The 24,649-nt window shown below is 40.4% G+C and overlaps 1 protein-coding gene across 4 annotated transcripts in view; it reads left to right on the top strand.

Annotated features, from left to right (window-relative positions):
• rundc3b (RUN domain containing 3b) overlaps positions 1-24,649 on the top strand; it is a 137,675-nt gene that overhangs the window by 55,046 nt on the left and 57,980 nt on the right. The window contains exon 1 of one of the 4 annotated variants that reach the window (XM_069914293.1): positions 85-166. The exons of the other annotated variants lie outside the window; for them this stretch is intronic. The gene's annotated coding sequence lies outside the window, so the exon portion shown is untranslated. Of the gene's footprint in view, positions 1-84; positions 167-24,649 lie in introns of those variants that run through there. 4 annotated transcript variants of the gene reach the window in all.

The following is a 24,649-nucleotide window of genomic DNA, read 5'->3' as shown; positions in this document are numbered from 1 at the left end:
TACTTGGCCCTATTATTGTTTTTGTTTCAGATACCCAGAATCTGCTCTTTGTTACTTTGAGAATGGATCATCCCTAAAACATCCTGGAGAAGGTCCTCTGCACCACTTCCAACCTATTGATATCCTTCCTACAGCAGAGTGACCAGATGTTCACCCAGTACTCCAAGTATGGTCTCACCAACATCTTGTACAGCTGCTAGCCAATTTACCTGGCTTTAACTCCCAGTCTTATTGTCCTGCCATTTGGAAGCTGGTTAGACATCAGGCAGGGAACTTGATTTAAAATGGCCCCCAAATATGCCTTGTAATTCATTTCAACTGAGCATCAGGGATATAGATTTTTTTTTCTCTATTGGCAAATTTGAATTAACATTACTCGAGTCATGATTCTGCGGTGATGTGAAATGATTGATAAATGATCTTTATAGCATGTCTCTCTGAGTAAAATCAATGTTTACACAATACAGGAAAAAACAAGTCATGCCATTGAATGTCCGAGCTGCTATTTTGAATGATTGAATGACATGATTGATCAGAAAGTTATTCTGCACTGCAAATGCTGCAGTCTATAAAAATTGAATTAGAGATGAGTGTTCATTGCAGAATACATACTCTTGGTGATTGGTCTTCTGTTGATTCATCCAAGTGGAACTTTCAACTTTGAAATCACCTGGCTGATTTCATGCACTGTACCTTTGCTCTGATTGTTGTTTGTTGTAGGTGAAGAAGTTACAAATTTCTCATGGATCCAAGTATTGGAGGTCTTTAATAGGGCCAAGTTTGTTAGTGCATTTGAGTGAGAGCTGAGGCAAATAGTAACCTAGACATGAACATAGGAGAGAGCAGAACTCAGGATAAAGTAATGATCTATGACTCCAAATATTGGGCCTAATAGTCTAACCTCTTGCATTCCAAGCATGGTTCCCTTCCCATGCTGCTAATAATGAATGACCTGTTGCTCAGTTTGCTTTCAATTCAACCTGAATCTTTGCCTTGCCAAATGAGAAGGCAGCAAAAGAAGTACAGCTAAGAACCAAACGTGGCAAACAGCCATTGCAATGCAAACATTGGACAGAGTCACAAGTTTCAACATTGTCAGAGAAAGAAGCTTGAAGAAATCCTTATTGAAATGTGGAAAGAGAATGCCAACATTAGTTTTCGTCAAATGTTTATAATCCCTGCAATTTGTTGGTTTTTGCACTTTATGCCTTCAAGTTTGAAATGAAATGTGTGGTCTGGAGGATACAATTACATTGGACTCCTTGAGTTCTCTGATAGGGTGACACTGGAGTTGCAAATACCAATGCTATAAAACCTTTTGAACTTTGGCCATTATAACTCTTTGTTAGAGCTGACTGCTACCTTCTACATGGAAGTGCCAAAGAAGTTGTGATAACATGCTTCGTGTGACCTAGTCCCTGCCACATGGGGTGGTGGTCTGCTCTTGTGCTTTGGGAAAGCAATGATGTTGAGGGAGCGGCCTCTCAGATTTTTGGCCCATCTCCAATTTAATCTGGACAGGATAACAGAACATCTAGCTGCTTGACTTTTGAACTCCTGACATTCTGAAAATATATTTTCATCACTTGGAATTTTGTGTGAGATGGGCCAGGCAGGTGAATGAGAATCTGATTCTAATTTTGTAAGATCAACATCAGATTTTGTTTGAGGAACACATGTAAAATGGTTGCAGATGGATATTAGGGCTGTATTAAAATGCATCTTTAACTTCCTTCAGACTGACTGGGACTGCCATAGTGTTGGATAGGTCAAAATTTAAGTGTGTCAAAGAATTTTTTTCTCAAACAATATGTAGATTTCCCTCCTGTTGTGTCTTGAGTCCCATAGAAACATGTAACACAGGACACTGTGGCAGAGCTAATAGTATGGTATCATGGAATCCAAAGCAAAGGCAGACAGCATAGCCCATCAGCACAGCACTTGTCATTGACCTAAATGTCTCCATAATCTCATTGAACTAGGACCAGCAGGAAAGCAACATCCACATTATACTTGCTTGGAAAAGGAGAATTCAATGATCACCATGAGAAACCCTGCAGAACCTGGTGACCTTGTGATATCTGAGACCAACGTCAAAACATCTTTCATTGGGGTGAACCCTTGCAGGGTGTCAGATCCTGATGGTATACCTGTCAGGGTGCTGAGAACCTATGCCAACCAACTAGCTGGTGTGTTTATGGACATTATTAATCTCATTGCTGCAGTTGGTGTTCCCACAAGCTTCAAAAGGCCATCAATCATAATGGTGTCTAAGAAGAGCAGAGTGAGCTGCCTCACTGACTGTTGCCCAGAAGCATCCACATCTGTGATAAAATGCTTTCAGATTTATTGTAGGAGTACATACATGATATTACAAACAATTCTGAGATTCTTTTTTTCCTGTGGGCGAGGCAGTTACCACTTATTGGTTGTGCAAAAAATATTGTACACATGTAAACAAATAAATAAATGTAAACAAACTGCAATACAGAGGGAAAAAGTGCAAAAGCAAGAATCTTTAAATAAATCCCTGATTGAGTTTGTTGTAGAGGGGTCTGATGGTGGAGGGGTAGCACCTGTTCATGAACCTGCTGGTGTGAGCCTTGTGGCATCTTAACCTCTTTCCTGATGGTAGGAGTGAGAACAGAGCATGTACTGGACGGTGTGGATCCTTGATGATTGCTGCTGCTGCTCTCTGATGGCAGAATTTCCTGTAGATATTCTTGATGGTAAGGAGGGTTTTGTCTGTGATGTCCTGGATTGTGTCCACTACCCTTTTCAAGGCTTTACCATCAGGAGTCGTGTTTTGAGAGGTTGGTCATGGCCAGAATTAACTTGTGCGTAAGTAAAGATCTGGACCCACTGCAATTCATCTACCACCAGATTTGCTCCACAGCAGATACAATCTCATTGGCTCTCCACTCAGCCTAGATCACCTAGACAACAGCAGCACATAATTCAGGCTGATTTTCATAGATTACACCTCGGGATTCAACACCATCATACCCTCAGTACTGGTAAGCAGGCTTCAAAACCTGGGCCTCTGCATCTCCCTCTCTAACTGGATCCTTGACTTCCTTATCAGAAGAGGACATCAGTGCATATCTAAAACAATGTCTCTTCCTCACTGTGATCAACAAGGGTGCACCTTGATGTGTGCTTAGGCCACTGCTCTACTTAATATACACCCATGACTGTATGGCTACACATAATTTAAATGCCATTAAAAATTTGGCAATGATATAGCAATGAGGAATTTTACAGAAGGGAGATAGATCAGCTGATTGAGTAGTGTCACAGGATCAACCTTTCACATAACATTAGCAAAACTAAGGAACAGTTTGTGGACTTCAAAAGGAGGAAACCAGGAGAGAAGGAGCCAGTCCTTATTGAGGGGTCAGCAGTGGAAATGATTAAGAACTTCATATTCCTGGGTGTCAACATCTCTGAAGATCTTTTTTGGGGCCTCCATGTTGATACAATCTTGAAAAAGTCCCTCCAGCAGCTGTACTGTTTGAGGAGATTTGGTATGTTATCAAAGACCCTTGCAAACTTCTATAGGTATACCATGCAGAGTATTCTGACCATTTGCAACACTGTCTGGTATGGAGGTGCCAATGCTTAGGATGATAAAAGACTACAGAGAGTTGTGCACTCAGCCAGCGCCATCGTGGGGATTAGTCTTCACTCCATTGAGGACATCTACGAGAAGCAATATCTTAAGAAAGCAGCCTCTATCCTCAAGGACCCCCACTACCCAAGCAATGCCCTCTTCACTCTGCTACTATCAGGAAGGAGATACAGGAGCCTGAAGATGAACAGGTCAACTTCTTCCCCTCAGCCATCAGGTTTCTGAATGGACAATGAACCACAGTCACCACTTTTTCTTTTGGACTAATTTTTAAAAAAAATGTAAATGATAGCAATTTTGCACCTGTAATGCTGCCACAGAATAACAAATTTTGTGACCCACATTCATGACAGAGACCTGACCTCAACCAGCCACATTGACACAATTGTCAAGAAAACTACGGAACTTTAGCACATCCTTCAATAACTTCTGCCAATGTATCACTGAAGATATACTTATGAGATGAATCAATTTGTTATAGAGTTAGGCTAGTGAGTGCAGCTAAAAACAGAATGCAAATTTCCCTGCCCTTCTGTTGACTCCATCTACATCTTCCGCCCCCCCAACTGTCAGAAAGCAGCTGACATACTGAAGGAACTGGGCATACCCTCTTCTCCCTCCTCCCATCGGAGAGAAGGTTCAAAACTGAAATTGCATGTCAGCAGGCTGAAAGACATTTTCTTCCTTGCATCTATCACATTCTGAATGAATCCCACAGCAGTGCTTTCATTCTGCCCTTGCTTTTAACTGCATGATCTTTTTTCCTTTATCATTGTAATTCTATACTCTATAAATGGTTTTTATCCTTCTTCGTAATGTCTGAGTGAAAATTAGAGATGACATATTGGTCTGGCTGAAGAAGAACCCTTCTCTCTGTACCAGATAAAATGTGATAAATCTATTTGAATTTGAACTCGAGGTATCTATTGAGAAATGAGGCTGGACAGGTAGCTGAAGTGTCGGTGGGAAGGCACTTTAGGGCCAATGTCCATAATACTGTTAGTTTTATTATGGTCATTAAAAAGCGATAGGACTAGTCCACAATTTAAAACCCTAAACTAGGCCAAAGGTAATTTTGATGGACACAAACCTGCAAGGGTTGTTTGGGAAAAGCTGTTGGGAGGTAACAGGCATCTGGTTAGTGGGAGGCTTTATAAGGTGAAATGGGTCTGTTGAAAGCCAAAATCTGTTAGAGCAAGGCTGGCAGAAGGTGGAAGTCATTGTCTGTATTGACTTCAGCAAGGTTTTTAGGAAGGTCCTATTTGATAGTCAGGTCCAGAAGATCAGATCACATAGATCAAGGGTTAACCAGACAATTAGATCAGTCATTCTCAACTAAACTTGACTGCCTCACAGGAAAGGAGCCCCATAAACTTTGGGCAGTCTGAAGGGAACCATAACCAAAAATAAGGATGAGAATGCCTGCATTAGATAGTTGATACAAAATTCTAAATGGGCTTGATGGAAGTTATCAGAAGGTGTTAGAGGATTTTTTTTGGATTGGAGGCTTGTAACTAGTGGTGTACGACAAAGAGCAGTGCTGGTCATTGTCAACGTACATGTTTGTCATGTATATTGACAATTTGTATGAGAATGTAAGTAACATGATGACAAAGGTCATCTAATGCTCTAATAGGATTTGGATCTAGATCCACTGCATAAGTGGCCCAAGGAATAGCAGTGGGAATTGAGCTTGGGTATCCAAGGCGTTGCATCTTGGGAAAAGTTGAACCAGTGCAGGATATAGACTGTGAATGACAGGAGAGACTATGGGGTTTAGAGTTCACTGAAAATGATGACAAGATGGTGAAGAAGGCATGTGGCATGGTTGCCTTCATCAGACAGGTCATACAGTGAAGAGTTGAGACATTGTGTTACAGCTGCATAAAATGTTGTTGAGACCGCACCCAAAATATTGGGTGCAGTTTGGTAGCCATTCCATTGCCTTAATTTGTGATTAAGCTAAAGAGTGCAAAGAGAAGACTCACACAGACTGAAGGGCTTGAGTTTTAAAGAGGGAATGGATAGGCTGGGACTTTTCACTGGAGTGAGCAGGGCAGGTGATCTTAGTGAGATTTATAAAATCATGAAAGCTCATAGATAAGATGGGTTGTCAATATTTTTCCCTGGATAGAGGAATCTAAAACTAAGGGGCATAGATTTGAGGGGGGATTTGTAAAGGTGATCTGAGACGATGGGTATGTGGAACAAGTTGATAGCTGAAATGACATTTGGACATGGATATTAAAGGAGTGGGACTTGTTCGGGAAGACACCTTAGTCAGCCTGGACAAGTTGGAACAAAGGGCCCATTTTCATTTCTTACTGTATAACTGTGATCCTGTAATAACTGGCTGAGTCAATCTCTCAGCGGCTTTGTTCTAATACTTTAAATCGATCTCTTAAATCAATTTTCTTTGTACAGTATTCATTTCACATCAATTTAAATGTTTAAATTGTTACATTCATATAATAAAATATAAGCAATCTATTGCTTGAACTGGGATGAAAAGGTCAATTATACAGGAGATTGCCACTCTTAACTTTGAATGTTTAAATTCCAGTAATATACCTGTTGAAGCATTATAAGCAGGATTGTTAGAAGAGTATTTAAAAAAAAACAATAAATGTTATTAAGAAATCTGCAGAAATTAAACTTTACTGCACAAACTGTTGAATGTATGGAGCTCTGCCCAGCACCTTTTGATGTCTCTGATTAACAGCATTCACTTTATTGTTCAACAACTGCTTGAGATTAAAACATCTGGACAGGAATTTTTGGTCTGTTAAGATGACGCATGAATAATATCATTATAGGATCTTCTGTATAATTCTGCCTCGAAGGAAGAGACACTTTAGTGGCTGTTATGTCCTCGGTTGTGGTTTTAATAAACACTCAGAGAAGCTTGCACAAATTTTACTCGCATCTCAGGCTGCCGGTCATGTATGAATACACTGTTGCACTGAGCATGTTCACCACTCAGTGTGATGCGGCTCTTGCAGTGCTCCTGCTCCAGCATAAAATAGTCTCAAGTTTCCACTGTACATAATATCCCCCGCTTCTTTAAAGAGAAGTCTAAAATTTAAAAGATTTATTAAGTTTTAAATTTCTTAAAAATAAATTGTTACTGCTTCTTTATCTGCACTTGCCATTAAGAATTAAATATTCTAATTATACAACTGCAGTTCCATATTCTTCTCAGCGGTATCGCACTGGTGGTAGGATGTTGCTTCTCCACCTCATAGACCTTGTGTCTGTTTGCTTCGGTGGTGTTGGTACGGTTGTGGATGGTGGTGTTGTTTGCCTCGGTTCTTCTGTTGCCTGCCATTCAGTTGTTACGGTGCTGTTTGTTGGGGTTTCTACTCTCATTCCTTCACAAGTTTCTGGATTGTTAGAAGCTGCTGGTGCTTCTGGGGCTTTCCGTGTCAGAGCTGGGGTTGGGTGAATGTGGATTCTGTTTCGTCTCAGCTGCCTACCAGATTGTATCTCAATGATGTATGACCTTGGCGTCTCAGCTTCTCTAACAATCTTTGCTGGACTCCAGGTTTTTGTCTCTAGCTCTTGAATATGCACGTGCTGCCCTCTGAAGAGTTCTGGTAGTGTTTGTGCATGTTTATTGTAATGTTGACGACTTTCCTCTTGTATGTTATCTTCTTGTTTCCTCTTGGTCGTCTGGTGGATGGGTTTTGCTTGGCAGGGTTGTCTTGTACTTTCTGTCTCTATGACGTCGTCAGCTTCCCCATCCATGACTGGGTGTAATGTTGTTACTGCTGTGGCCATCTTCTTCTCCAGCTCTGGTCGTCAGGTAATGCTGCTTTTTTCCTTTGCTCATGTTTATTTTAGTTTGTAGGAATTTTTTCCTTATCTGATGTGGGTTTCTGTCAATCCCACTGCTGCCACCATGTTATGTCCTCAGTTGTACCATCAGAGGTTTTAATAAACACTCAGAGAAGCTTTTAAGTTTACAGCACAAATTTTACTCACATCTCAGGCTGCCGGTCATGTATGAATACACTGTTGCACTGAGCATGCTCACCACTCAGTGTGATGCGGCTCTTGCAGTGCTGCTGCTCCAGCATAAAATAGTCCCAAGTTTCCACTGTATATAACACTGGCCTTGAAGGTTGGTAAATAATTATCAGCAGAAATGAGAATTACAATGGCTCCATTGGTAAGGATCAGTCAGTAGAATGACTCCACAAGGTAAATTCAGAAATGTCACTGCAGTAAAAACACAAATGCTGGAGGTCAACATGTATGACTGATGTTTCAGGTGTAAAATCTGCCTTGAAGAAGGGCTCAGACCCAAAATGTCAGTTATTTATCTTTAGCTCTGATGGATGATGAGTTCCTCATTCATTGTTGTGTTTTACTGCCATCACACCATATGCAGACTTTCATGTTTCACCTTGATCTTGCCAGTGTATACTAGCACATGTTACAATGAATTTGAAATTAGATGAACTTGAATATGAACAGTGGACATTTGTGTCTAGGAATGTGTAAATCTATAGTTGGTGTGGTATGGAGGGAGGTTCTCAGGGATGTGTTGTATATCAACCTTGAATTCTAAATAATATTCCTAACAAATGGCATTGTCAGTCATTAGCTCACCAGAAAAATATATATTTAACATAATGCCTTTGATTTTTAAACTTGACAGAATAAAACATTAGAGTTATTGGACGGAGAACTGGAGAGATTATCTGATAGTTTGACTCTCAATCAGATAAAATTATGTTCATTAGATTCAAGTTAAATCCTGCTTCAGATTTGTAATCTTATTGCCATGATCCTAATTCGTAATTTCTGCATCTGTAATTATTGCACTGGTTGATTAGAAATTATTTCCTGTGAATTGTCATGTGTACCAAGATGCAACAAAAAGCTTTGTTTTGGGTGCTCTCGAAAGTTTGACTAAGGTGGGATGTCAACTCTTTAATATATTGGCCATGTACCTGAGACCACGGAAGGTAAATTTAGAGATTGTGGAGGGGAGGTTGATTTTTGTGATGACTTGAGCTGCATTTTGCAATCTTGGGCAGGATAGTTCTTATAATAAGCTACTGATACACCAATACAAATTAGTAAGGTATTCTGGGCTGAATTTTCCCAGAGGCATTGGTTGGTGAGATTTAATGTCAAATATTTAAACGTATCCACTATTGTGTGACAGTTTATCTTGTATTTTGTATTGTATATATAGATATGTTTTAAAGGAGATAAATTGTGGCAGGTTTTTAGCATAGTTCACATACAAACATTTCAAAACGGATCTCATTTAAAATACTGGAGCTCTGCTCAAGCTAGACAGGCTGGCTCCAAATGCCTTTGCAAAAATTTAGAGAGTGCCCAAGGGACTTCACTAATGGATTGCTGTTTTGAAAAACAACAAAATGAAAGAACTCTGAGGATTAGGTCCGAAACCACTGTCTGTCTGAGTACAGTTGGCTGCTCTAAGAGGGTCATGTGGTTTTCCAAGCAGAGGGAGTAAAACAGGCTTTTCTCTGAGAGAGAGAATTCATTTCTACAGTGCTAGAGTTCAGCAGCAGCAGCTGGGACTGGAACAGGACAAGCTGGCAAGCTTGTGGAAGAACCCCATTTTGAAGATGGGCTGTGAGTGTTTAGTTCAGCCTGTTCAAAGCCCTTGTGGTCCATACAAGAGGAGAGGATTGGCTGTCTAATGTTTCACTTGAAATAAGGAAAACTAAAAGGAAATCTGTGGTGACCTGAAAGAGGTTATCATCTGGAAAAACCCTGATTGGGCAAGTTTCTTCAGCAAGACCCTGACGTGGCTGATTGGAAGAAATCAGTTTGTGTTCAGTGAACTACAAATCTCTCTCTGAAAGCTCCCTTCCTGAGCAATAACCATTTACCTTTGAAGCACCAAAGTCTGGTGAACTTCATAAAAGTTAAATTCTGCGCACAATATAAGAATTGCCTGCAACCAGTGAATTTGGGGGAATGAGAAGTGAGATTGGACTGTGAATTAAAGAACTTTTCTAAACTTACACATTACATACACATGCACTTAGAATTAGAAGGGGGTTGTTAGGTTAGTAAGTTAATAGTAATAAGTTAGAGTTTGATTCTGTTTTCATATTTAAAGATAATTAAAAGCAACTTTTGTTCAAGAAACCATTTGTCTTGGTGAATTTCTGTTGCTGCTGTGTTTTGGTGTCCTCTGAGCTCATAACAATTGTCATAAATACAGACAGGAATGCGTGTTTTTCTTTGCTTCCTGAAATCGATGACCAGTTCTTTCATCTTGCTACCAGTGAAGGAGAAGTTGTTGACCTGATACGATGTCACCTGATTCTCTATCTCCTTAATGCTGTTTTGTTATTTGAGATCTATCCAGAAACTGTGCTGTCATCTACAAATCTATAGATAGAGTTAGAGCAATGCTAGGCCTCAGTCATGAATGCAGTAGGACCCTTGTGTAGATAGCTTTTGTAAAGGATTATTGCTGTTTGTATGATGTGCAGGCTGAAATATCGAAGATCCAGTTGCAGAGGGGGTTGCGGAGGCCTAGATCAAGAAGTTTGGAGATGAGGATTTTGGGACTACAGTGTTGAATGCAGAGTTCTAGTCTAAAAGTATTATAGTTGTTTTTGTTCCAGATACGTTATCCATATGTTGCACACATATACATACACTGTGTGTGTGTGTGTGTGTGTGTGTGTGTGTGTGTGTGTGTGTGTGTGTGTGTAATGTGCACATTTTGTCTACCATATATGTGGGTGTATATAATATGTACACACACTATAAAATTAAAAAAAAATGCAATCTATTATTTTATAAAGAAGAAACTGGGTGGAGAATGGCAAAAAGTAACTTTCCTATGAATGGAACATGTTTTAAGGAGGGTATTAGAGGCAAAGGGACTATTTATCATGCAATTGGTGGTATCATGGAAGAGTGATTATATAGGAGCGAGCTTCAGAGATCTAATTAATGTTCTTTCCTGGTATGTTATATATTCTTAAGAAGAAAATGTATTCTGATCTCTTTCATCATGTCCTTCCTGATCAAAGGAGGAGAGAGGTGATGAAGTCTGACACAGCTTGTATCCTAGATGATTTTTAAAAAAAAACCAGCTTTCATACTGAGCTCTCCAATAATCTCTTGGATCTTATTTCAGATGTTAGGTTCTCAACTTGGTGCTTTACCTCTGGCTGAGAGTACATAACCTTTTGGTTTAATGATGTTTTTTTTAAGAAAATAGTGCAAATTCATAAACTAAATTCTGCCTGAATTTAGGAAATCCAACTGTTATCTTTGGAAAATATTATTAATGCAGTTCAAATTTCTTTTAATTTTAATCATGATACATGTCATATGAAAATTTTAATATGAATAGCCTGCCTGGATAATTGTATCACAACATTCTGTAGTTGATGTTTAGCAAGACCTTTACCCGTCCAATGTCTTTCATTGCCATTTCTTTTTTTGCTTTCCTCACATTTCCTTTACTCTTGTTTCAATTGTTCTTTTTGGATATCTCGAAGAGTGATCTTGTTTGTGTCATGCAAAAGTAATAATTATCCTTTGCATCCATGTTTCAGTTTGGTATTGACTTATCCCATCTGATTCCTTCAGGTTGTCAATGACAGAACATTATAATTTTTTTTTTAAATTCTTCACTTTCTGCTCTATTCATAAGGCTAATTGAACACTTGAACAAAGTAAGATCCATAATGTAGCTGGAAGACTAATTCCACAAAATGTCAGTTTTAACTCTATTCACAGAGGTGAAAGTGAATCTGCTGGAACTCCTGTGGGCTACCAGAATTGTCTGCTCTTACTAGGAGGCTATTGCTTTCAAATTTGATTGCTGTCACACATTAGGTCTTTTCACACTGCTGGTGAGTAGTGACCCTACTTGGACCTGGGTGAAATTCCTGGGAAGGGAAGATCTCCTGGGCCTTTCACACTGTGGTTCAAATTCCCTGTAATTTGCCCTCCCTGGCAATGTAGTGAGTGATGCATTACGCACTCACAAGAAGTCCTACCAGAAGTCGTATCACACAGTAATGACGGACGAGGCTTTTCCAAAAATTAATAAATCTAATGCCAATATGCTTAAATAAATTGAGTAATTCAATCCACAATCCTATTGCACAAAAACCTCTCCCAGATATTACCTCTTGATTTCATTATACATTTTATCACACTTATAATTGCATCTCCACAAGCCTTTAACAATTGATTGTGCATCTGTTGGCATTCATTATTACACAGACAGTTCCCACTGGAATGGTGACATGATGACACAGCATGCAAGTGCTGATGTCATGATGCTTCCCCTGTTTGCCCATTCAGACTGTAGGGAGAGGGTGGCCCAGAGAAGTTATCTGAGTTGGCCCTGTAGGGCCAGAGACCTGGGTAATTTTTCTGGGCTGACATTTTCACTGCACCGGTTTCCCTGGAATCCCCATTTTACGTGTCAGTGTGAAAAGGCCTACTGTTTTTGCTGGTGCTGCAGTTTAATTCCAATTTGTCGAGTTATTTTTAATTTTTACAGTGAACTCGCAATGTTGCACATTTGCTTTTCATTTCTTGCATCAGGGTCAATCATTTGCACATAGAATTTATCCCTTTGATTCTGAAATGTCAATGATCGCCAGATCCCTTTGTCAGAATGTTTCCAATTAAAATGCTGAGTAAAGTTAGCTCTGTTCTAATAATTTTCTATTTTGCAGAAACATTAACATAAAATTGAATTGCAGTCTGGATCCAGTCAAAAATGTTCTTGTTATTCCTTGCACTCTACTAACCTTCTAACTTGTACCATTATTCTCATATTCTTCTGGATTGTTGTTTACAATTGTGGCACTACATAAATATTCCAGGGAAGACCCTTGTGCATATTTTTGTTTATAACTCACAGCATACCTTCATTAGAAGTGAGACTGATGAAAATAGCCACCAACAAGCAATTCAAATTCGCCCTGTGCATTGGTTGTTCTGAATGGATGAAAATAAAGAGGTTAATGTGAAAATTCCCTTGATCTCAAAGCTGTCGGACTCTGGCTTTACCTTACTCTTAATTTAGTCTATGTGTAGTCTGAGTCCAGCGTGTTCTTTGAATGAAGTGATAGGAGAAGGTATTCGGTTCAACAATCAGTTTATTACACAGCACAAGAATAAAACTTAACAGAGCTCTGGGTCAGTCGTTAGTTCATAGGTCACTTGCACAGTGAGCTATTCCCCAAGACTGACCCCTATTGTCCAGTTGGCTCAGTTTATATAGGTCAACCTTATCATACAGAACAAAAGTTGGCTTCCTTTGCTAGATTTCATTATCATACAGAACAAAAGTTGTCTTCCTTTGCTAGATCTTTTTGCATAAGGGTTATCACAAGTCATCTCCTGTTTTGCAGATATCTGGGGTGTAGCACTCCCCTCTTAATCCTCCAGGCCAGACTATCCTGTTGATTGGATCAGAAATTAATTCATCCCCAGATATCTCTAATCACCATTCTGTCCCTGTCTGGCCAATTTCTGCTGTTTTCTTTAACACCTCCTCATGCCTTAATCTTCCTCCTAGTCTGGTTTTCCATTCCCTTTGTTTCTTGCAGGCCATTCTTTGTTCTGGTCTGGCCTGTGTCTCCTGTGCTACTCACCATCTCCTTCAGTTTGAGCATTCCTCCTAAATCGTTTTATGCATTTCAACTCCCTGTATTTGGGAGCAGACCATTTTGCTCAGCCAACTTTGCTCCATGCTGTGATTGCCACTTAATCACATTCCTCTTTTTCCCTGACCCATGCAGTACATATAAACATTAATTAATCATTTCTTTCATAATGTTTTAACCCCTAGATTCCAACAGTCCCCCTTTTGGTCTCATGAAAATGAGACCAACCACCAGTTAACTTATGGGACCAAGACAGGAGTTTTTTCAAGGACTGGCATCTCCGACCCCTTGTTAAACATAACCTCACAAACTTGGCCATTATGAACACATTTCAGTCCAGTGGGGGCCCCAACACAGTGTTCAGGAACGTCAGTCCAATCCGCAAAGTACTGTTTTGGTTCGTTATGGGCTTCCCAGGCTGACCACAAACACTTTGTACAGTTGTTTCCTTCTCCAGATGCTTCAAGGGCTAGGAACAACATCACCCATAGTCCCCACATAGTATTCATCCCAGCTCCCTTCATTGTTTTGATGCCAATAAATGGATTATACCATCAACCACTGGTATACAGTCATCGTAGTCCAATAGTCTCTTTAAAAAGGGACATATTAAGTGTTCTTAGTCCGTAGTTTCTTCAGAGTCCCAGTCATCTCCGTTCAAATCTGTTCCAGAGTCCGTGTCGGTGGGTCCGTTGCTGTTCACTGACTCCAATGATACCACGTCTCGCCTTTTCCCTGTAGTTGAACCGTGTGGGACGTCCTCTCCACCACTCTGTAGGGTCCTGTCCACCTGGGCTCCGACCACTTTCTTTTGATGACCTTTAGCAGAACCCACTCCGCGACTGAAGGTATCGGTGTTTCCCCTTCTCTGTTGGGACTTGTGACCTGTTGTGAAAAATCTGAAACCAGAGCCGTTAGTTTTTCATAATAAAGCTTGCATCCCATTGAACTTACCTCATTCTTCGTAGTCTGAATTCCGGCTCCCGGTCCTGGAAACTGGTGCCCTGTTTGTAGTTCATATGGAGTAAATCCTGTCACAGAACTTACCGAACTCCTTATTGACATTAATGCCAGGGGCAACGCATCCACCCAATTTAGTTTGGTCCGTGCCTGTACTTTCCCGATCTTACCTTTTATTGTTTGGTTCATCCTCTCCACTTTCCCTTGGGATTGCGGATGGTACACCGTTCCAAAGGCATGTTTCAATCCCAACATTGCTTCTACCTCCTGTAGATCGTTATTCTTAAAATGACTTCCATTATCGGACCTAATTTTTCTAGGAAATCCGTGTCTCGGAATATACTGGTTGATCAGGAATTGACATACTGTCCTTGCATCTTCTCTTTTGGCAGGGATTGCCTCCGGCCACCCTGTGAACACATCTACTGCTACTAAGAGGTATCGATAGCCACTTACCCTCTCAATCATGTCCGTATAATCAAGTACAATTTCCTGCCCTGGTAACTTAGGTAGCGGGAACTGACCTTCATGTGGCTTTACAGTCGCCTTGACATTGAGAGTTATACATACCTCACACTCTCTAATATGGTTCTCCACCATCGCCGGCAGGAAGGGGTGCCACCAATGTATCAAGTACCTTATCATCTGCTTCGTTCCACAGTGTGTTAGCTCATGCGCCTCCTCGAGGAGGGGTTTCATGAATCCAGATGGTAAAACTGGCCTCCCGTCTATCGATCTCCATAGTCCTTGATCCTTGGTTGCTCCCCTTTCCTCCCATACCATCCTTTCCTGAGGTGATGCCTTTGCTTGTTCCTGTATTATTACTTCTACCCTACACGGTGGTAATAAGTCATGTGCTGTTCAGTCTGCCTGTATCATAATAAACTGAGGGCCGTATCCTGCTGCCCTTTTAGCGGCCATGTCCGCTTCCTGATTTCCCTGAGCCACCATCGTATCTGTTCTATCATGTCCTTTACATTTAAGAACTGCTAATGCCCTTGGTTTCAGGAGGGCCTCAGCCAGTTTCCTAACGTCCTTCTCGTGTTTAATTGGGGTCCTTGCTGCTGTTAAAAACCTACTTCTAATCCATTGACTAAGCTCAACCTGTATTGTCCCTACCACATATGCCGAGTCTGTGTATATATATATATATATATATATTGACCTCCTTCCCTTCTGCCCATTCTAATGCTGCTATCATTCCCTGTAGTTCTGCGAGTTGTGCTGACTCCTTTCCTCTCACTGTCCCTGTAATGATTTCTTCAAATCCTCCTGTAGTTTTTCGTACCACCGCATAGGCAGCTTTCAATCCATCTGTGGGGTGTCTGTAACAACACCCATCTGTAAACAAGGATTCATCTGGTTCTCTTAAGGGTGTAGCCTGTAAGTCAGGTCTTATTTTAATATCCTTCACTACCCTCTTCTCACAACAGTGTGGCTCTCATTATTGTCATTATTGTCTGCCATGTTAATGCCTTCATGGGTAAATGTAACATTTGGAGCATTCAGGATCTTTTCTAGTCTCGTCTGCCTTAGCGAAGTCATTGTAAATGCTGTCGAGCTCACAAATGCTACAATGCTATGTGTTGTTAATACCGTCAGGCCATGTCCCATTACTATGTGTGCCACCTTTTGTAAAATCTTTGCTACTCCCGCTGCATGTCTCGTACATGGTGGGTGTCTGTCTTCCGTCGGGTCTAGTGTGATACTCACATACATGAGCACACATCTTCCACCCCCTTTTTTCTGAAAAAGAACACCATCAATTGTGTGTGCTTTTTCAGAAACATCCAAAAAGAAAGGTAGTTTATAATTTGGAATCGCCAAATCTGTAGCTGTTGTAAGAGCTTGCTTCAATAGAATAAAACTCATCTCAGCCTGTGCAGTCCAATCAAGTGTAGCTCCCAGATTCCTCATCCCCTGCTCATTCACCAAAGTTCGCAGTGGATGTGTCAACTCACCATACGATGGGATAAACAGCCTACTATAACCTGACAAACCCAAAAACGAAAGCATTTCCTTTACTGTCTTTGGTTTTGGATGATGTAGTATCGCTGTTCGATGTGCAGGGGAAATCCCTGTGCCTTTCGCTGAGACCATTCTATCTAAAAAGGTGACCACCTGCCTGCAGCATTGCAGCTTTGAGCGCGAGACTTTAAAGCCTGCCTTGAACAGCTGCACTAGCAGGAGACAGGTGGCCTCCAAACAGGAAGTATGATCAGGTGCTGCTAATAGGATGTCATCTACATACTGGATCAGAACTACCCCACCTGGCAGTGCTAGCCCCCCCCAGCTGTTCTTTCAACACCTGATTGAAAATCCCTGGAGATAAGATAAAGCCCTGCGGAAGCCTAGTATGCCGCAACTTTCTACCTCTATACGTGAACGAAAACACATCTCTTAATGGTTCTGCCAACGGCAAGCAAAAGAAAGCATTCGCTAAATCTATGCAAGAGAACCACTTGTGGTTAGGGGTTAAAGCAGTCATGGCAGTATATGGGTTTGGTACTGGAACTGTGGGTGTTCGCACAATACCATTGATGCGCCTTAAGTCATGGGCCATCCGATATTTGCCCGTGTCTTGTTTAGGAACAGGTAAGATGGGTGTATTCCAACTAGAACACAAATGTTCCAACACCCCTGAATACATAAGACCATCAATGGTATCTGCCAAACCTTCCTCAGCTTCAGGTTTGTGGGGATACTGCATCTGCGAAATTGGGGTGTAGTCTGACAGTTCGAAGGTTATGGGATCAACCTGCTGACAAAAACCCACATCTGCTGATCCCACTGACCACAGGTTCTCAGGGAGAGAATCTAGCATAGGGGCCTACCGAGAAGGCATTCTCAAGTGTCTGTTCTTACTCTCTCTCATTTGTTTTTTCCAGTCGCATACTAGTTTCCCTTACTTTACATACATCATTCTGTATTTCCTTTGTTAACTCCTTCATTTCCTCCACCCTTTCGTACCTAACTCTCTTAAGTCTCTCCTTCGCCTCCTGGAGTTCGTGACCTGCTAATTCAGTGACATTCACTATTCCCTCATTTATCTGCATCACTGGCATCTGGGGAATAGGATAAGGTGGTGGCAATGTCTCTCGTAACTTTGGATATAGCGGGGCTGACGGCTTAACCTCCCCCGTATTCTCCTTAGTGATATGGGATCCCTTTTTAATATCATGTTGAAGGTTCGCTTCCACAGCCATGCAAGCCAATGTCATATTGTGTAAATCTGCCCTTCTCTGTTCCTTCACTTCTCTCTGTTTTTTAAGCCTTCTTCTATTCCATATAGATCCTTGTCCCTTTGCCTCATGTTCCTGTACCTCCTTGGCTGCTTCCCTCTCTGCTTCTCCTAAGTACAGTACCAGCCGGATTTTTTCAAACCCTCGAGGTACCTTCCACTGACTCTGCAGCTCTCTCCATATCTGTTCGTACCGTGCCATAGCCTGTACCTCCTCTCCCTTCGGTAATCCTACCAGTAATTGATTTCTTGTTTTTTCCCACTGTCGGTTTACAGATGGGGGAACTCCTCTGTCTTCCTCGAGCTCTTGCCCTACATCCCTATTTACTCCCTCCATCTCTGTTCCGATTTTTAACCCTTTAGACTTCGTACTTCACTGGGTCTCTCCCCGGGTAGGATTTTGACACCCTGCAATCTACTTCGACCCTTCCCACGTTATTATGAACACCAGCGGCACACTACACACGATCCTTAAACAAATACTTATTATAAACTATTATGATACACTATACGATTCTTAAACAGATACTTGTACACTATAGATACAAATAACTATAACACAATACACCTTATACAAATACTTATTATACACTACTATGGTACACGATCCTTAATCAAATACTTATTACACACTATAGAAACAAATAACTATCACAATACACCTTATTCTAATTGGCCAAGTGTCTAAACCTATCTCTCGAGATCGCTACGAGGGAACTCCAACCCCGTTCTACTAGGGGGACTCCAACCCCCTTTTTTTCTACAGGGGACTCCAACCCCCTTTTTTTCTATAGGGGACTCCAACCCCCTTTTTTTCTACAGGGGACTCCAACCCCGTTCTACTAGGGGGACTCCAACCCCCTTTTTTCTACAGGGGACTCCAACCCCGTTCTACTAGGGGGACTCCAACCCCCTTTTGTTTTATTATTTGGCTTTAACTAGGGCTTTTGCAGAGTAGTGACAACACACAATTTTATCTTTGCCAATAGCAGAACTTCATTTAAACAGGCGTCTGCTTACCTCCCTTTGTAGAATGGTCACTTGTTGTTATCACCACACCACAATCGACCGGTGTTTCGTATCTTTTTCTTCCGTCACTTCTCCATCTTCATCACGTCGGGGTCACCAAATTGTCGGACTCTGGCTTTACCTTACTCTTAATTTAGTCTATGTGTAGTCTGAGTCCAGCGTGTTCTTTGAATGAAGTGATAGGAGAAGTTATTCGGTTCAACAGTCAGTTTATTACACAGCACAAGAATAAAACTTAACAGAGCTCTGGGTCAGTCGTTAGTTCATAGGTCACTTGCACAGTGAGCTATTCCCCAAGACTGACCGCTATTGTCCAGTTGGCTCAGTTTATATAGGTCAACCTTATCATACAGAACAAAAGTTGGCTTCCTTTGCTAGATTTCATTATTATACAGAACAAAAGTTGTCTTCCTTTGCTAGATCTTTTTGCATAAGGGTTATCACAAGTCATCTCCTGTTTTGCAGATATCTGGGGTGTAGCACTTCCCTCTTAATCCTCCAGGCCAGGCTATCCTGTTGATTGGATCAGAAATTAATTCATCCCCAGATATCTCTAATCACCATTCTGTCCCTGTCTGGCCAATTTCTGCTGTTTTCTTTAACACCTCCTCATGCCTTAATCTTCCTCCTAGACTGGTTTTCCATTCCCTTTGTTTCTTGCAGGCCATTCTTTGTTCTGGTCTGGCCTGTGTCTCCTGTGCTACTCACCATCTCCTTCAGTTTGAGCATTCCTCCTAAATCGTTTTATGCATTTCAACTCCCTGTATTTGGGAGCAGACCATTTTGCTCAGCCAACTTTGCTCCATGCTGTGATTGCCACTTAATCACATTCCTCTTTTTCCCTGACCCATGCAGTACATATAAACTTATTAATTAATCATTTCTTTCATAATGTTTTAACCCCTAGATTCCAACAAAGCCTACAATAAAAATCACGTGGAGAATTTTGATGCACAATAAAACTGGAGGGGAGAATTCAAGGAGAAGGGTATTACAATTAATCTTCCTTTTGAGTAAAGTGAGTCCTGGAAACTACTAATTACCAATCCTTCAGTAAATAACAAGAGGAAAATAATCTGCAAAAGGACTTGAAAATGTTTTTACCAATCATTGGTGTGGCATGGTTGTTGTCGTGGTAAGCAAAATGCCTCACAGAGACAGCGATCGGACCAGGGTTCAAATACCGTGCTGGCTTTAAGGAGTCGGTATGTTCTCCCTGTGTCTGCGTGGGTTGCCTCCGATTTCCTCCCATGGTTCAAAATGTACTGGGGATGTAGGTTAATTGGGTGTAAATTGGATGTCACTAACTTGTGGGCTGAAATGGACATACCATGCTGTATGTTGAAAAAATAAACCATTGTGTATCAAAATTGAAAGGAGGAAGCTTTCAGGGAAATTGTGCTTGCTGTTGGAGAAGAAATGAAATTTGTCTGAAGACTTTAGTTATGTCAAGCTGTACATTAGCTTGTAGAATAAAATAAAAAGAAAGAGGGAAAATATTCTGCTAGCCAGGCAGCATTTGTGGAAAGAGATACAGTTAATGTTTCAGCTCCATAATCTTTTGACAGAATTGAGAAAGAGAAAACAAGTTAAACTGAGTGGTGGAAATTGTTGCAAAGGGTAGGGACAAAATTATTATTTTTTAAATGTAAAATTTAGACATTAAGCACATTAGGGTTTCAGTCCACAAGCCCATACCGCCTAATTACACCCAATGAGCCTACATTCCCCAGTACATGTCAATCTGTGGAAAGAAACCAGAGTCCCCACAGAAAAATGGGAAGAACGTTCAAGGATTTGAGCCCCAGTTCCAATAGCTGGTGCTGTAACAGCATTGTGCTAACCGCTACACCAACAATGTTGCCCCATGTGATAGGATGAAATAATATTAATATTCATCTTTCTCTTGGGGCTACCCGACATTTTTCCAACACTTTATTTCAGAGTTTTGGCATCTGCAGTTTTGTTTTTACATTTCATTTGCAGAATATTAAGATTTTTTTTAAAAAAAGCACCTGTAGGTGCAGACACACATTTCAAACAATTGATTCGATTTATATCTCTGTAAATGCTGCCTTTCTGTGGATGCTGAGAATCCACAGCATTTTCTATTACTATTTGGATTCAAGCACTTGTAAAATTTTGCTTTTCAGTTACCTGAAGCTAAGGGTTGAATTAATTTGTGATGTCCAGATAAAGTAAAACAATGTGGTTCTGTTGATCAGTCTCTCACTGCCAGAAGCTACCAAACAATAGATCTTTTCAGCCTAGAACAGCCATCAAGAATCCTGTTGCCTGCAAGTTCTGGCCTATTTGATCATAATAAGAATGCTTTTCTCTGGATTTGTCAATAGTAAAGCACAAAAGTCTGCAGACACCATGGTTGAAGTAAAAGCACAATGCTGGAGAAACTCAGCAGATGGAAAAATGTACTTTATATAACAAAAATAAAGGGACACAACAAAAGTTTTGGACTTGAGCCCGAAATACCTCGATGATGGGCTCAAGCCAGAAACGTTAATTTTGCTATATAAAATGCACTATTTGACTTGCTGAGTTTCTCCAGCATTGTGGTTTCACTATATGTGTCAGTGTTATTTTTCTGATTTAGAGCCATCCTGTCATTAAATCCCAACACAAGCGAACGCACAGGGGTATCAGAACAAGCATGGTTGCAAGATAGCTGAAAAGCTCATTTGTGACTCGGTAAGCTATGTCATGCGATTGGGGCGCTCCTGCACAACCACATATCCAGGAATCTAGGTTCCATTCTGCCCGTTAGTCCTGTCTCTGCTGAGTTTCCATGTTATCCTAGGATCAATTGCCATTTTATTTTTCAGATGTTCCACCTGAATGTTTCAGATTTTCTCCTCCTTTCCATTAGACTTGAAATGCTGAAATATAAATTGAGGGGTATTTTTGTCAGTCTGCATGTCTGACAGGAAACTTCATACCAGATGGGTGTGAAGTTTATAGTTCATCGAGTTCTGACTTTCAGATCATTCAATTCTTTGTGGAATCTTGTTATTGCTATTGAAGTCCTTTGGAATTGTAATGTCAACAAAAAAAAGTCTGCAAATGTCCTTGTGAAAAGAGAACCAGTATTACATTGCATCTGAACATTGTTCTTGTACATATGACATTGATTGAAAATTGACTCTCCTTATCTACCACAACATTAACTTGAGAGCCACCAGTGTTCAGAGAGTCTAAATTACCTTCTGAAATGCCTAGTGACCCCCTCAATTTCAGGGTGCAGTGGGGGCAAGATAATAAATGTCAGACTTGCTGCTAATGTCCACAAGCCATGACTAAATAGTAAAAGGTTCCACACCTGGGAATTTGCATTTGCGTCGAGGTAAGACAACCACCTAAAATTGTAGAAAATAAGTAACATCATCAATCAGCCTGTAAGAGAGCAGTTTCTGCTAATGTGAAAGAAAATCATTTAATAAAGGCAATAGAATACTCCATGTGACTCTGCATAACTGGTCTTTGTGAATAGCACACCAATTCTGAATGGTGTATGAAATAGTAATAACTTTACTACTGCCAGGGTTGCATGTGGGGGAAAAAAAATTGGTGAATCAGAATAGCATAGTACAATTTTAAATAGAAGATTTAATACACAATATAAATCCAGAGAGTCTTAAATTCCCCATATTGTGTATTAGTCAGGAACAATTTGATGTAGTGTCAGGTCCTATTTCTCGAACTGGGTATTTGTTCTGCCTCTGGGATTAAAAATGCATTATATTGCATTTAAGCGATGCCTTTGCTCTCTAGGGCTATCATTCAGAGAAGCCGGAAATACGTTGACAGCTTGTGAACGCAGTGCTATCTGGTCTCAGTAATGGAAATGTATTGACCCAAGAGTGAAGCAACTCAAAATCAAATTTAAAGATTGAGTGTAGCTTGATCAGGTGTCATTCATAACTTTGTTAAACTGGTTAGGACTGTTCCTATCAATTCCTGCCTGTCTTTCATTGATGCTTTCTTCCAGAATTTTTTAAAACTATTTTGGATAAATGAAAAGAGAATTCATTGTTTAGTTCAGAATGAGATTCTGACATGCCCTTTGAATGGATGATTGGATGAAGATTGAACCACGATTTTTGGAAGAGAATTAACATAGAACAAAGCACAGGAACAACCCTTTCAGCCCTTGATGTCAACACCAAACGCAATCCTCAAATTAAAGTAAAACTCTGCTTGCTCGTGAGATATATCCCTCTATTCCAGGGGGTGGGCAAACTGTGGGCTATATGTGGCTCTTTAACATATAATGTGCAGCTTGTGAAAATACGTTGGCTGAGATAGGAATCGTTCAAGCTGGTGCTCACAGAGGTAGTTTTATTGAGTGTGGCTTGTGATTGTGGTGTGTGTGGCTGGATTGCAGGCAGTGAAATTAGCAGTGTTCGTGTGATAATAGGCACCGTAGAATTTGGTTGCATTCCATGTGTTGGAGCATTTGTTTCTTTTCACTTTAATTTTGTTTCAAGTTGTATGTGAAGGAAGATGGTGTAATCAAATTGTAAGAAGATGAAAGCAGAAATTTTAAGCAAGAGTGGGAGGATGATTTTGAATTCACCGTTAAGGGAACCTGTGTGGCTTATCTGCAATGTGTCACTGAGTTATTAAAAAGCTACTATGAATCAAATCATGGGAACTGTTCGTCTGATTATCCACCTAAATCAGAATTTTGGAAAAACAGGTTAACTGTTTTAAAATCATCACTAAATAGGTAGCAGACACTGTTGACCATGTTCAGTAAGGAAGTGGATACAACTACTGAAGCTAATTTCAATATATTATGGAATACAGCTCGTGGAGAATGCCCATATTCTGATAGCAAATTTGTTAAGAAGGATACAGCTGAATATTTTTCAGTGATAGATCCCAAATAACACAAAAGTACAGCAATAGCATAAACACCAGTTTCATGAAAAATGATTTAAACATTCACTTGTATTCAACTTATCTCTTTACATATCTACAGATATATAAGACAACCACAATTTGTGGTATTTGTTATGTTTCCTCTGATGTCACTGTGAAAGAAGTTATGTTGAACTTGGTCACATGAAAAGAAATGACTCGAGATGCAGACATTAAAATGTACTTGAAAGAGCCAAAACAAATGCTGAGGTTTTACTGGATGAACTCGTCAGTGTTGCAACAGATAGAGCACCTGCAATGGTTGGAAAATATGCAGGATTAATTGTATGAATGAAAAGTGATCCCAGCTTTCCAGAGTTTCTCTCTATTCATTGCATTATTCATCGTGAGCACCTGGCAGCATCTTCAAGTATGAAGATGTTATGAAATCTGTCCTTGAAAATGTCATTTTCAAATGCTTAAATGGGAAGACCCACCAACTGTTCAAAAAGTTTACTGAAGAAATGGAGCTTGAATATGAACCCAGTGATGTCTCTTTCTATTGCAATGTGAGGTGGCTGGTCAACCAGCAATGTCTTGAGCAAGTTTGTGGATCTGTTGGAGCCTACTGTTACTTGAAAAAAAGCAAGGATTCTGTCCTCAACTGGAAACTGAGGAATGGTTGCAAGATCTTATGTTCCTTACTGATGTAATGAATCATCTACAAACTCTCAACTTGGCCCTCCAAGGGAAGGATAGGATTGTTTCTGATCTTACTCAGACAATTTTCAGCTTTCAGAATAAAATGAAAATTTTTCCAGAGACATTTGTCAAGAAACTCCAATCACTTTCCCAATCTCCAAAGGAGAGTAAATAGCTGATATCAAAATAAAAGACTACAAACTTGAAGAATGCAAAAATAAATTACAAGGCCTGCTTGATAATTTCTGAGCCAGGTTTGAGGACTTGCAGAAGCTGAAACTCTTCTTCACCTTTCTTATAAATCCATTCATGTTTGATGTGATCAATAATAGTTGTCCAATTCTCAGCGTGCTGGTTACAGATTCATCTGCTACGGAAATTGTACTAATGGAATTACTGAAGGACCTGGATATAACGATGATCCATATATCCCAGTCTACAAATGAGTTCTGGAAGCAAGTTCCAGAAATAAAATATCCTGAACTGGAGTAAATTTTCTGCACAACGTCCTGCTTGTACAGAGTGAATCACTGCACTCTGTAATAAAGCTTGTGAAATCGAAGCATC

Source organism: Narcine bancroftii, chromosome 1, assembly GCF_036971445.1.
Source record: "Narcine bancroftii isolate sNarBan1 chromosome 1, sNarBan1.hap1, whole genome shotgun sequence".
NCBI lineage: Eukaryota > Metazoa > Chordata > Chondrichthyes > Torpediniformes > Narcinidae > Narcine > Narcine bancroftii.
Note: the sequence above shows the minus strand (reverse complement) of the source record. Positions and strands in the feature narration are given on the sequence as shown.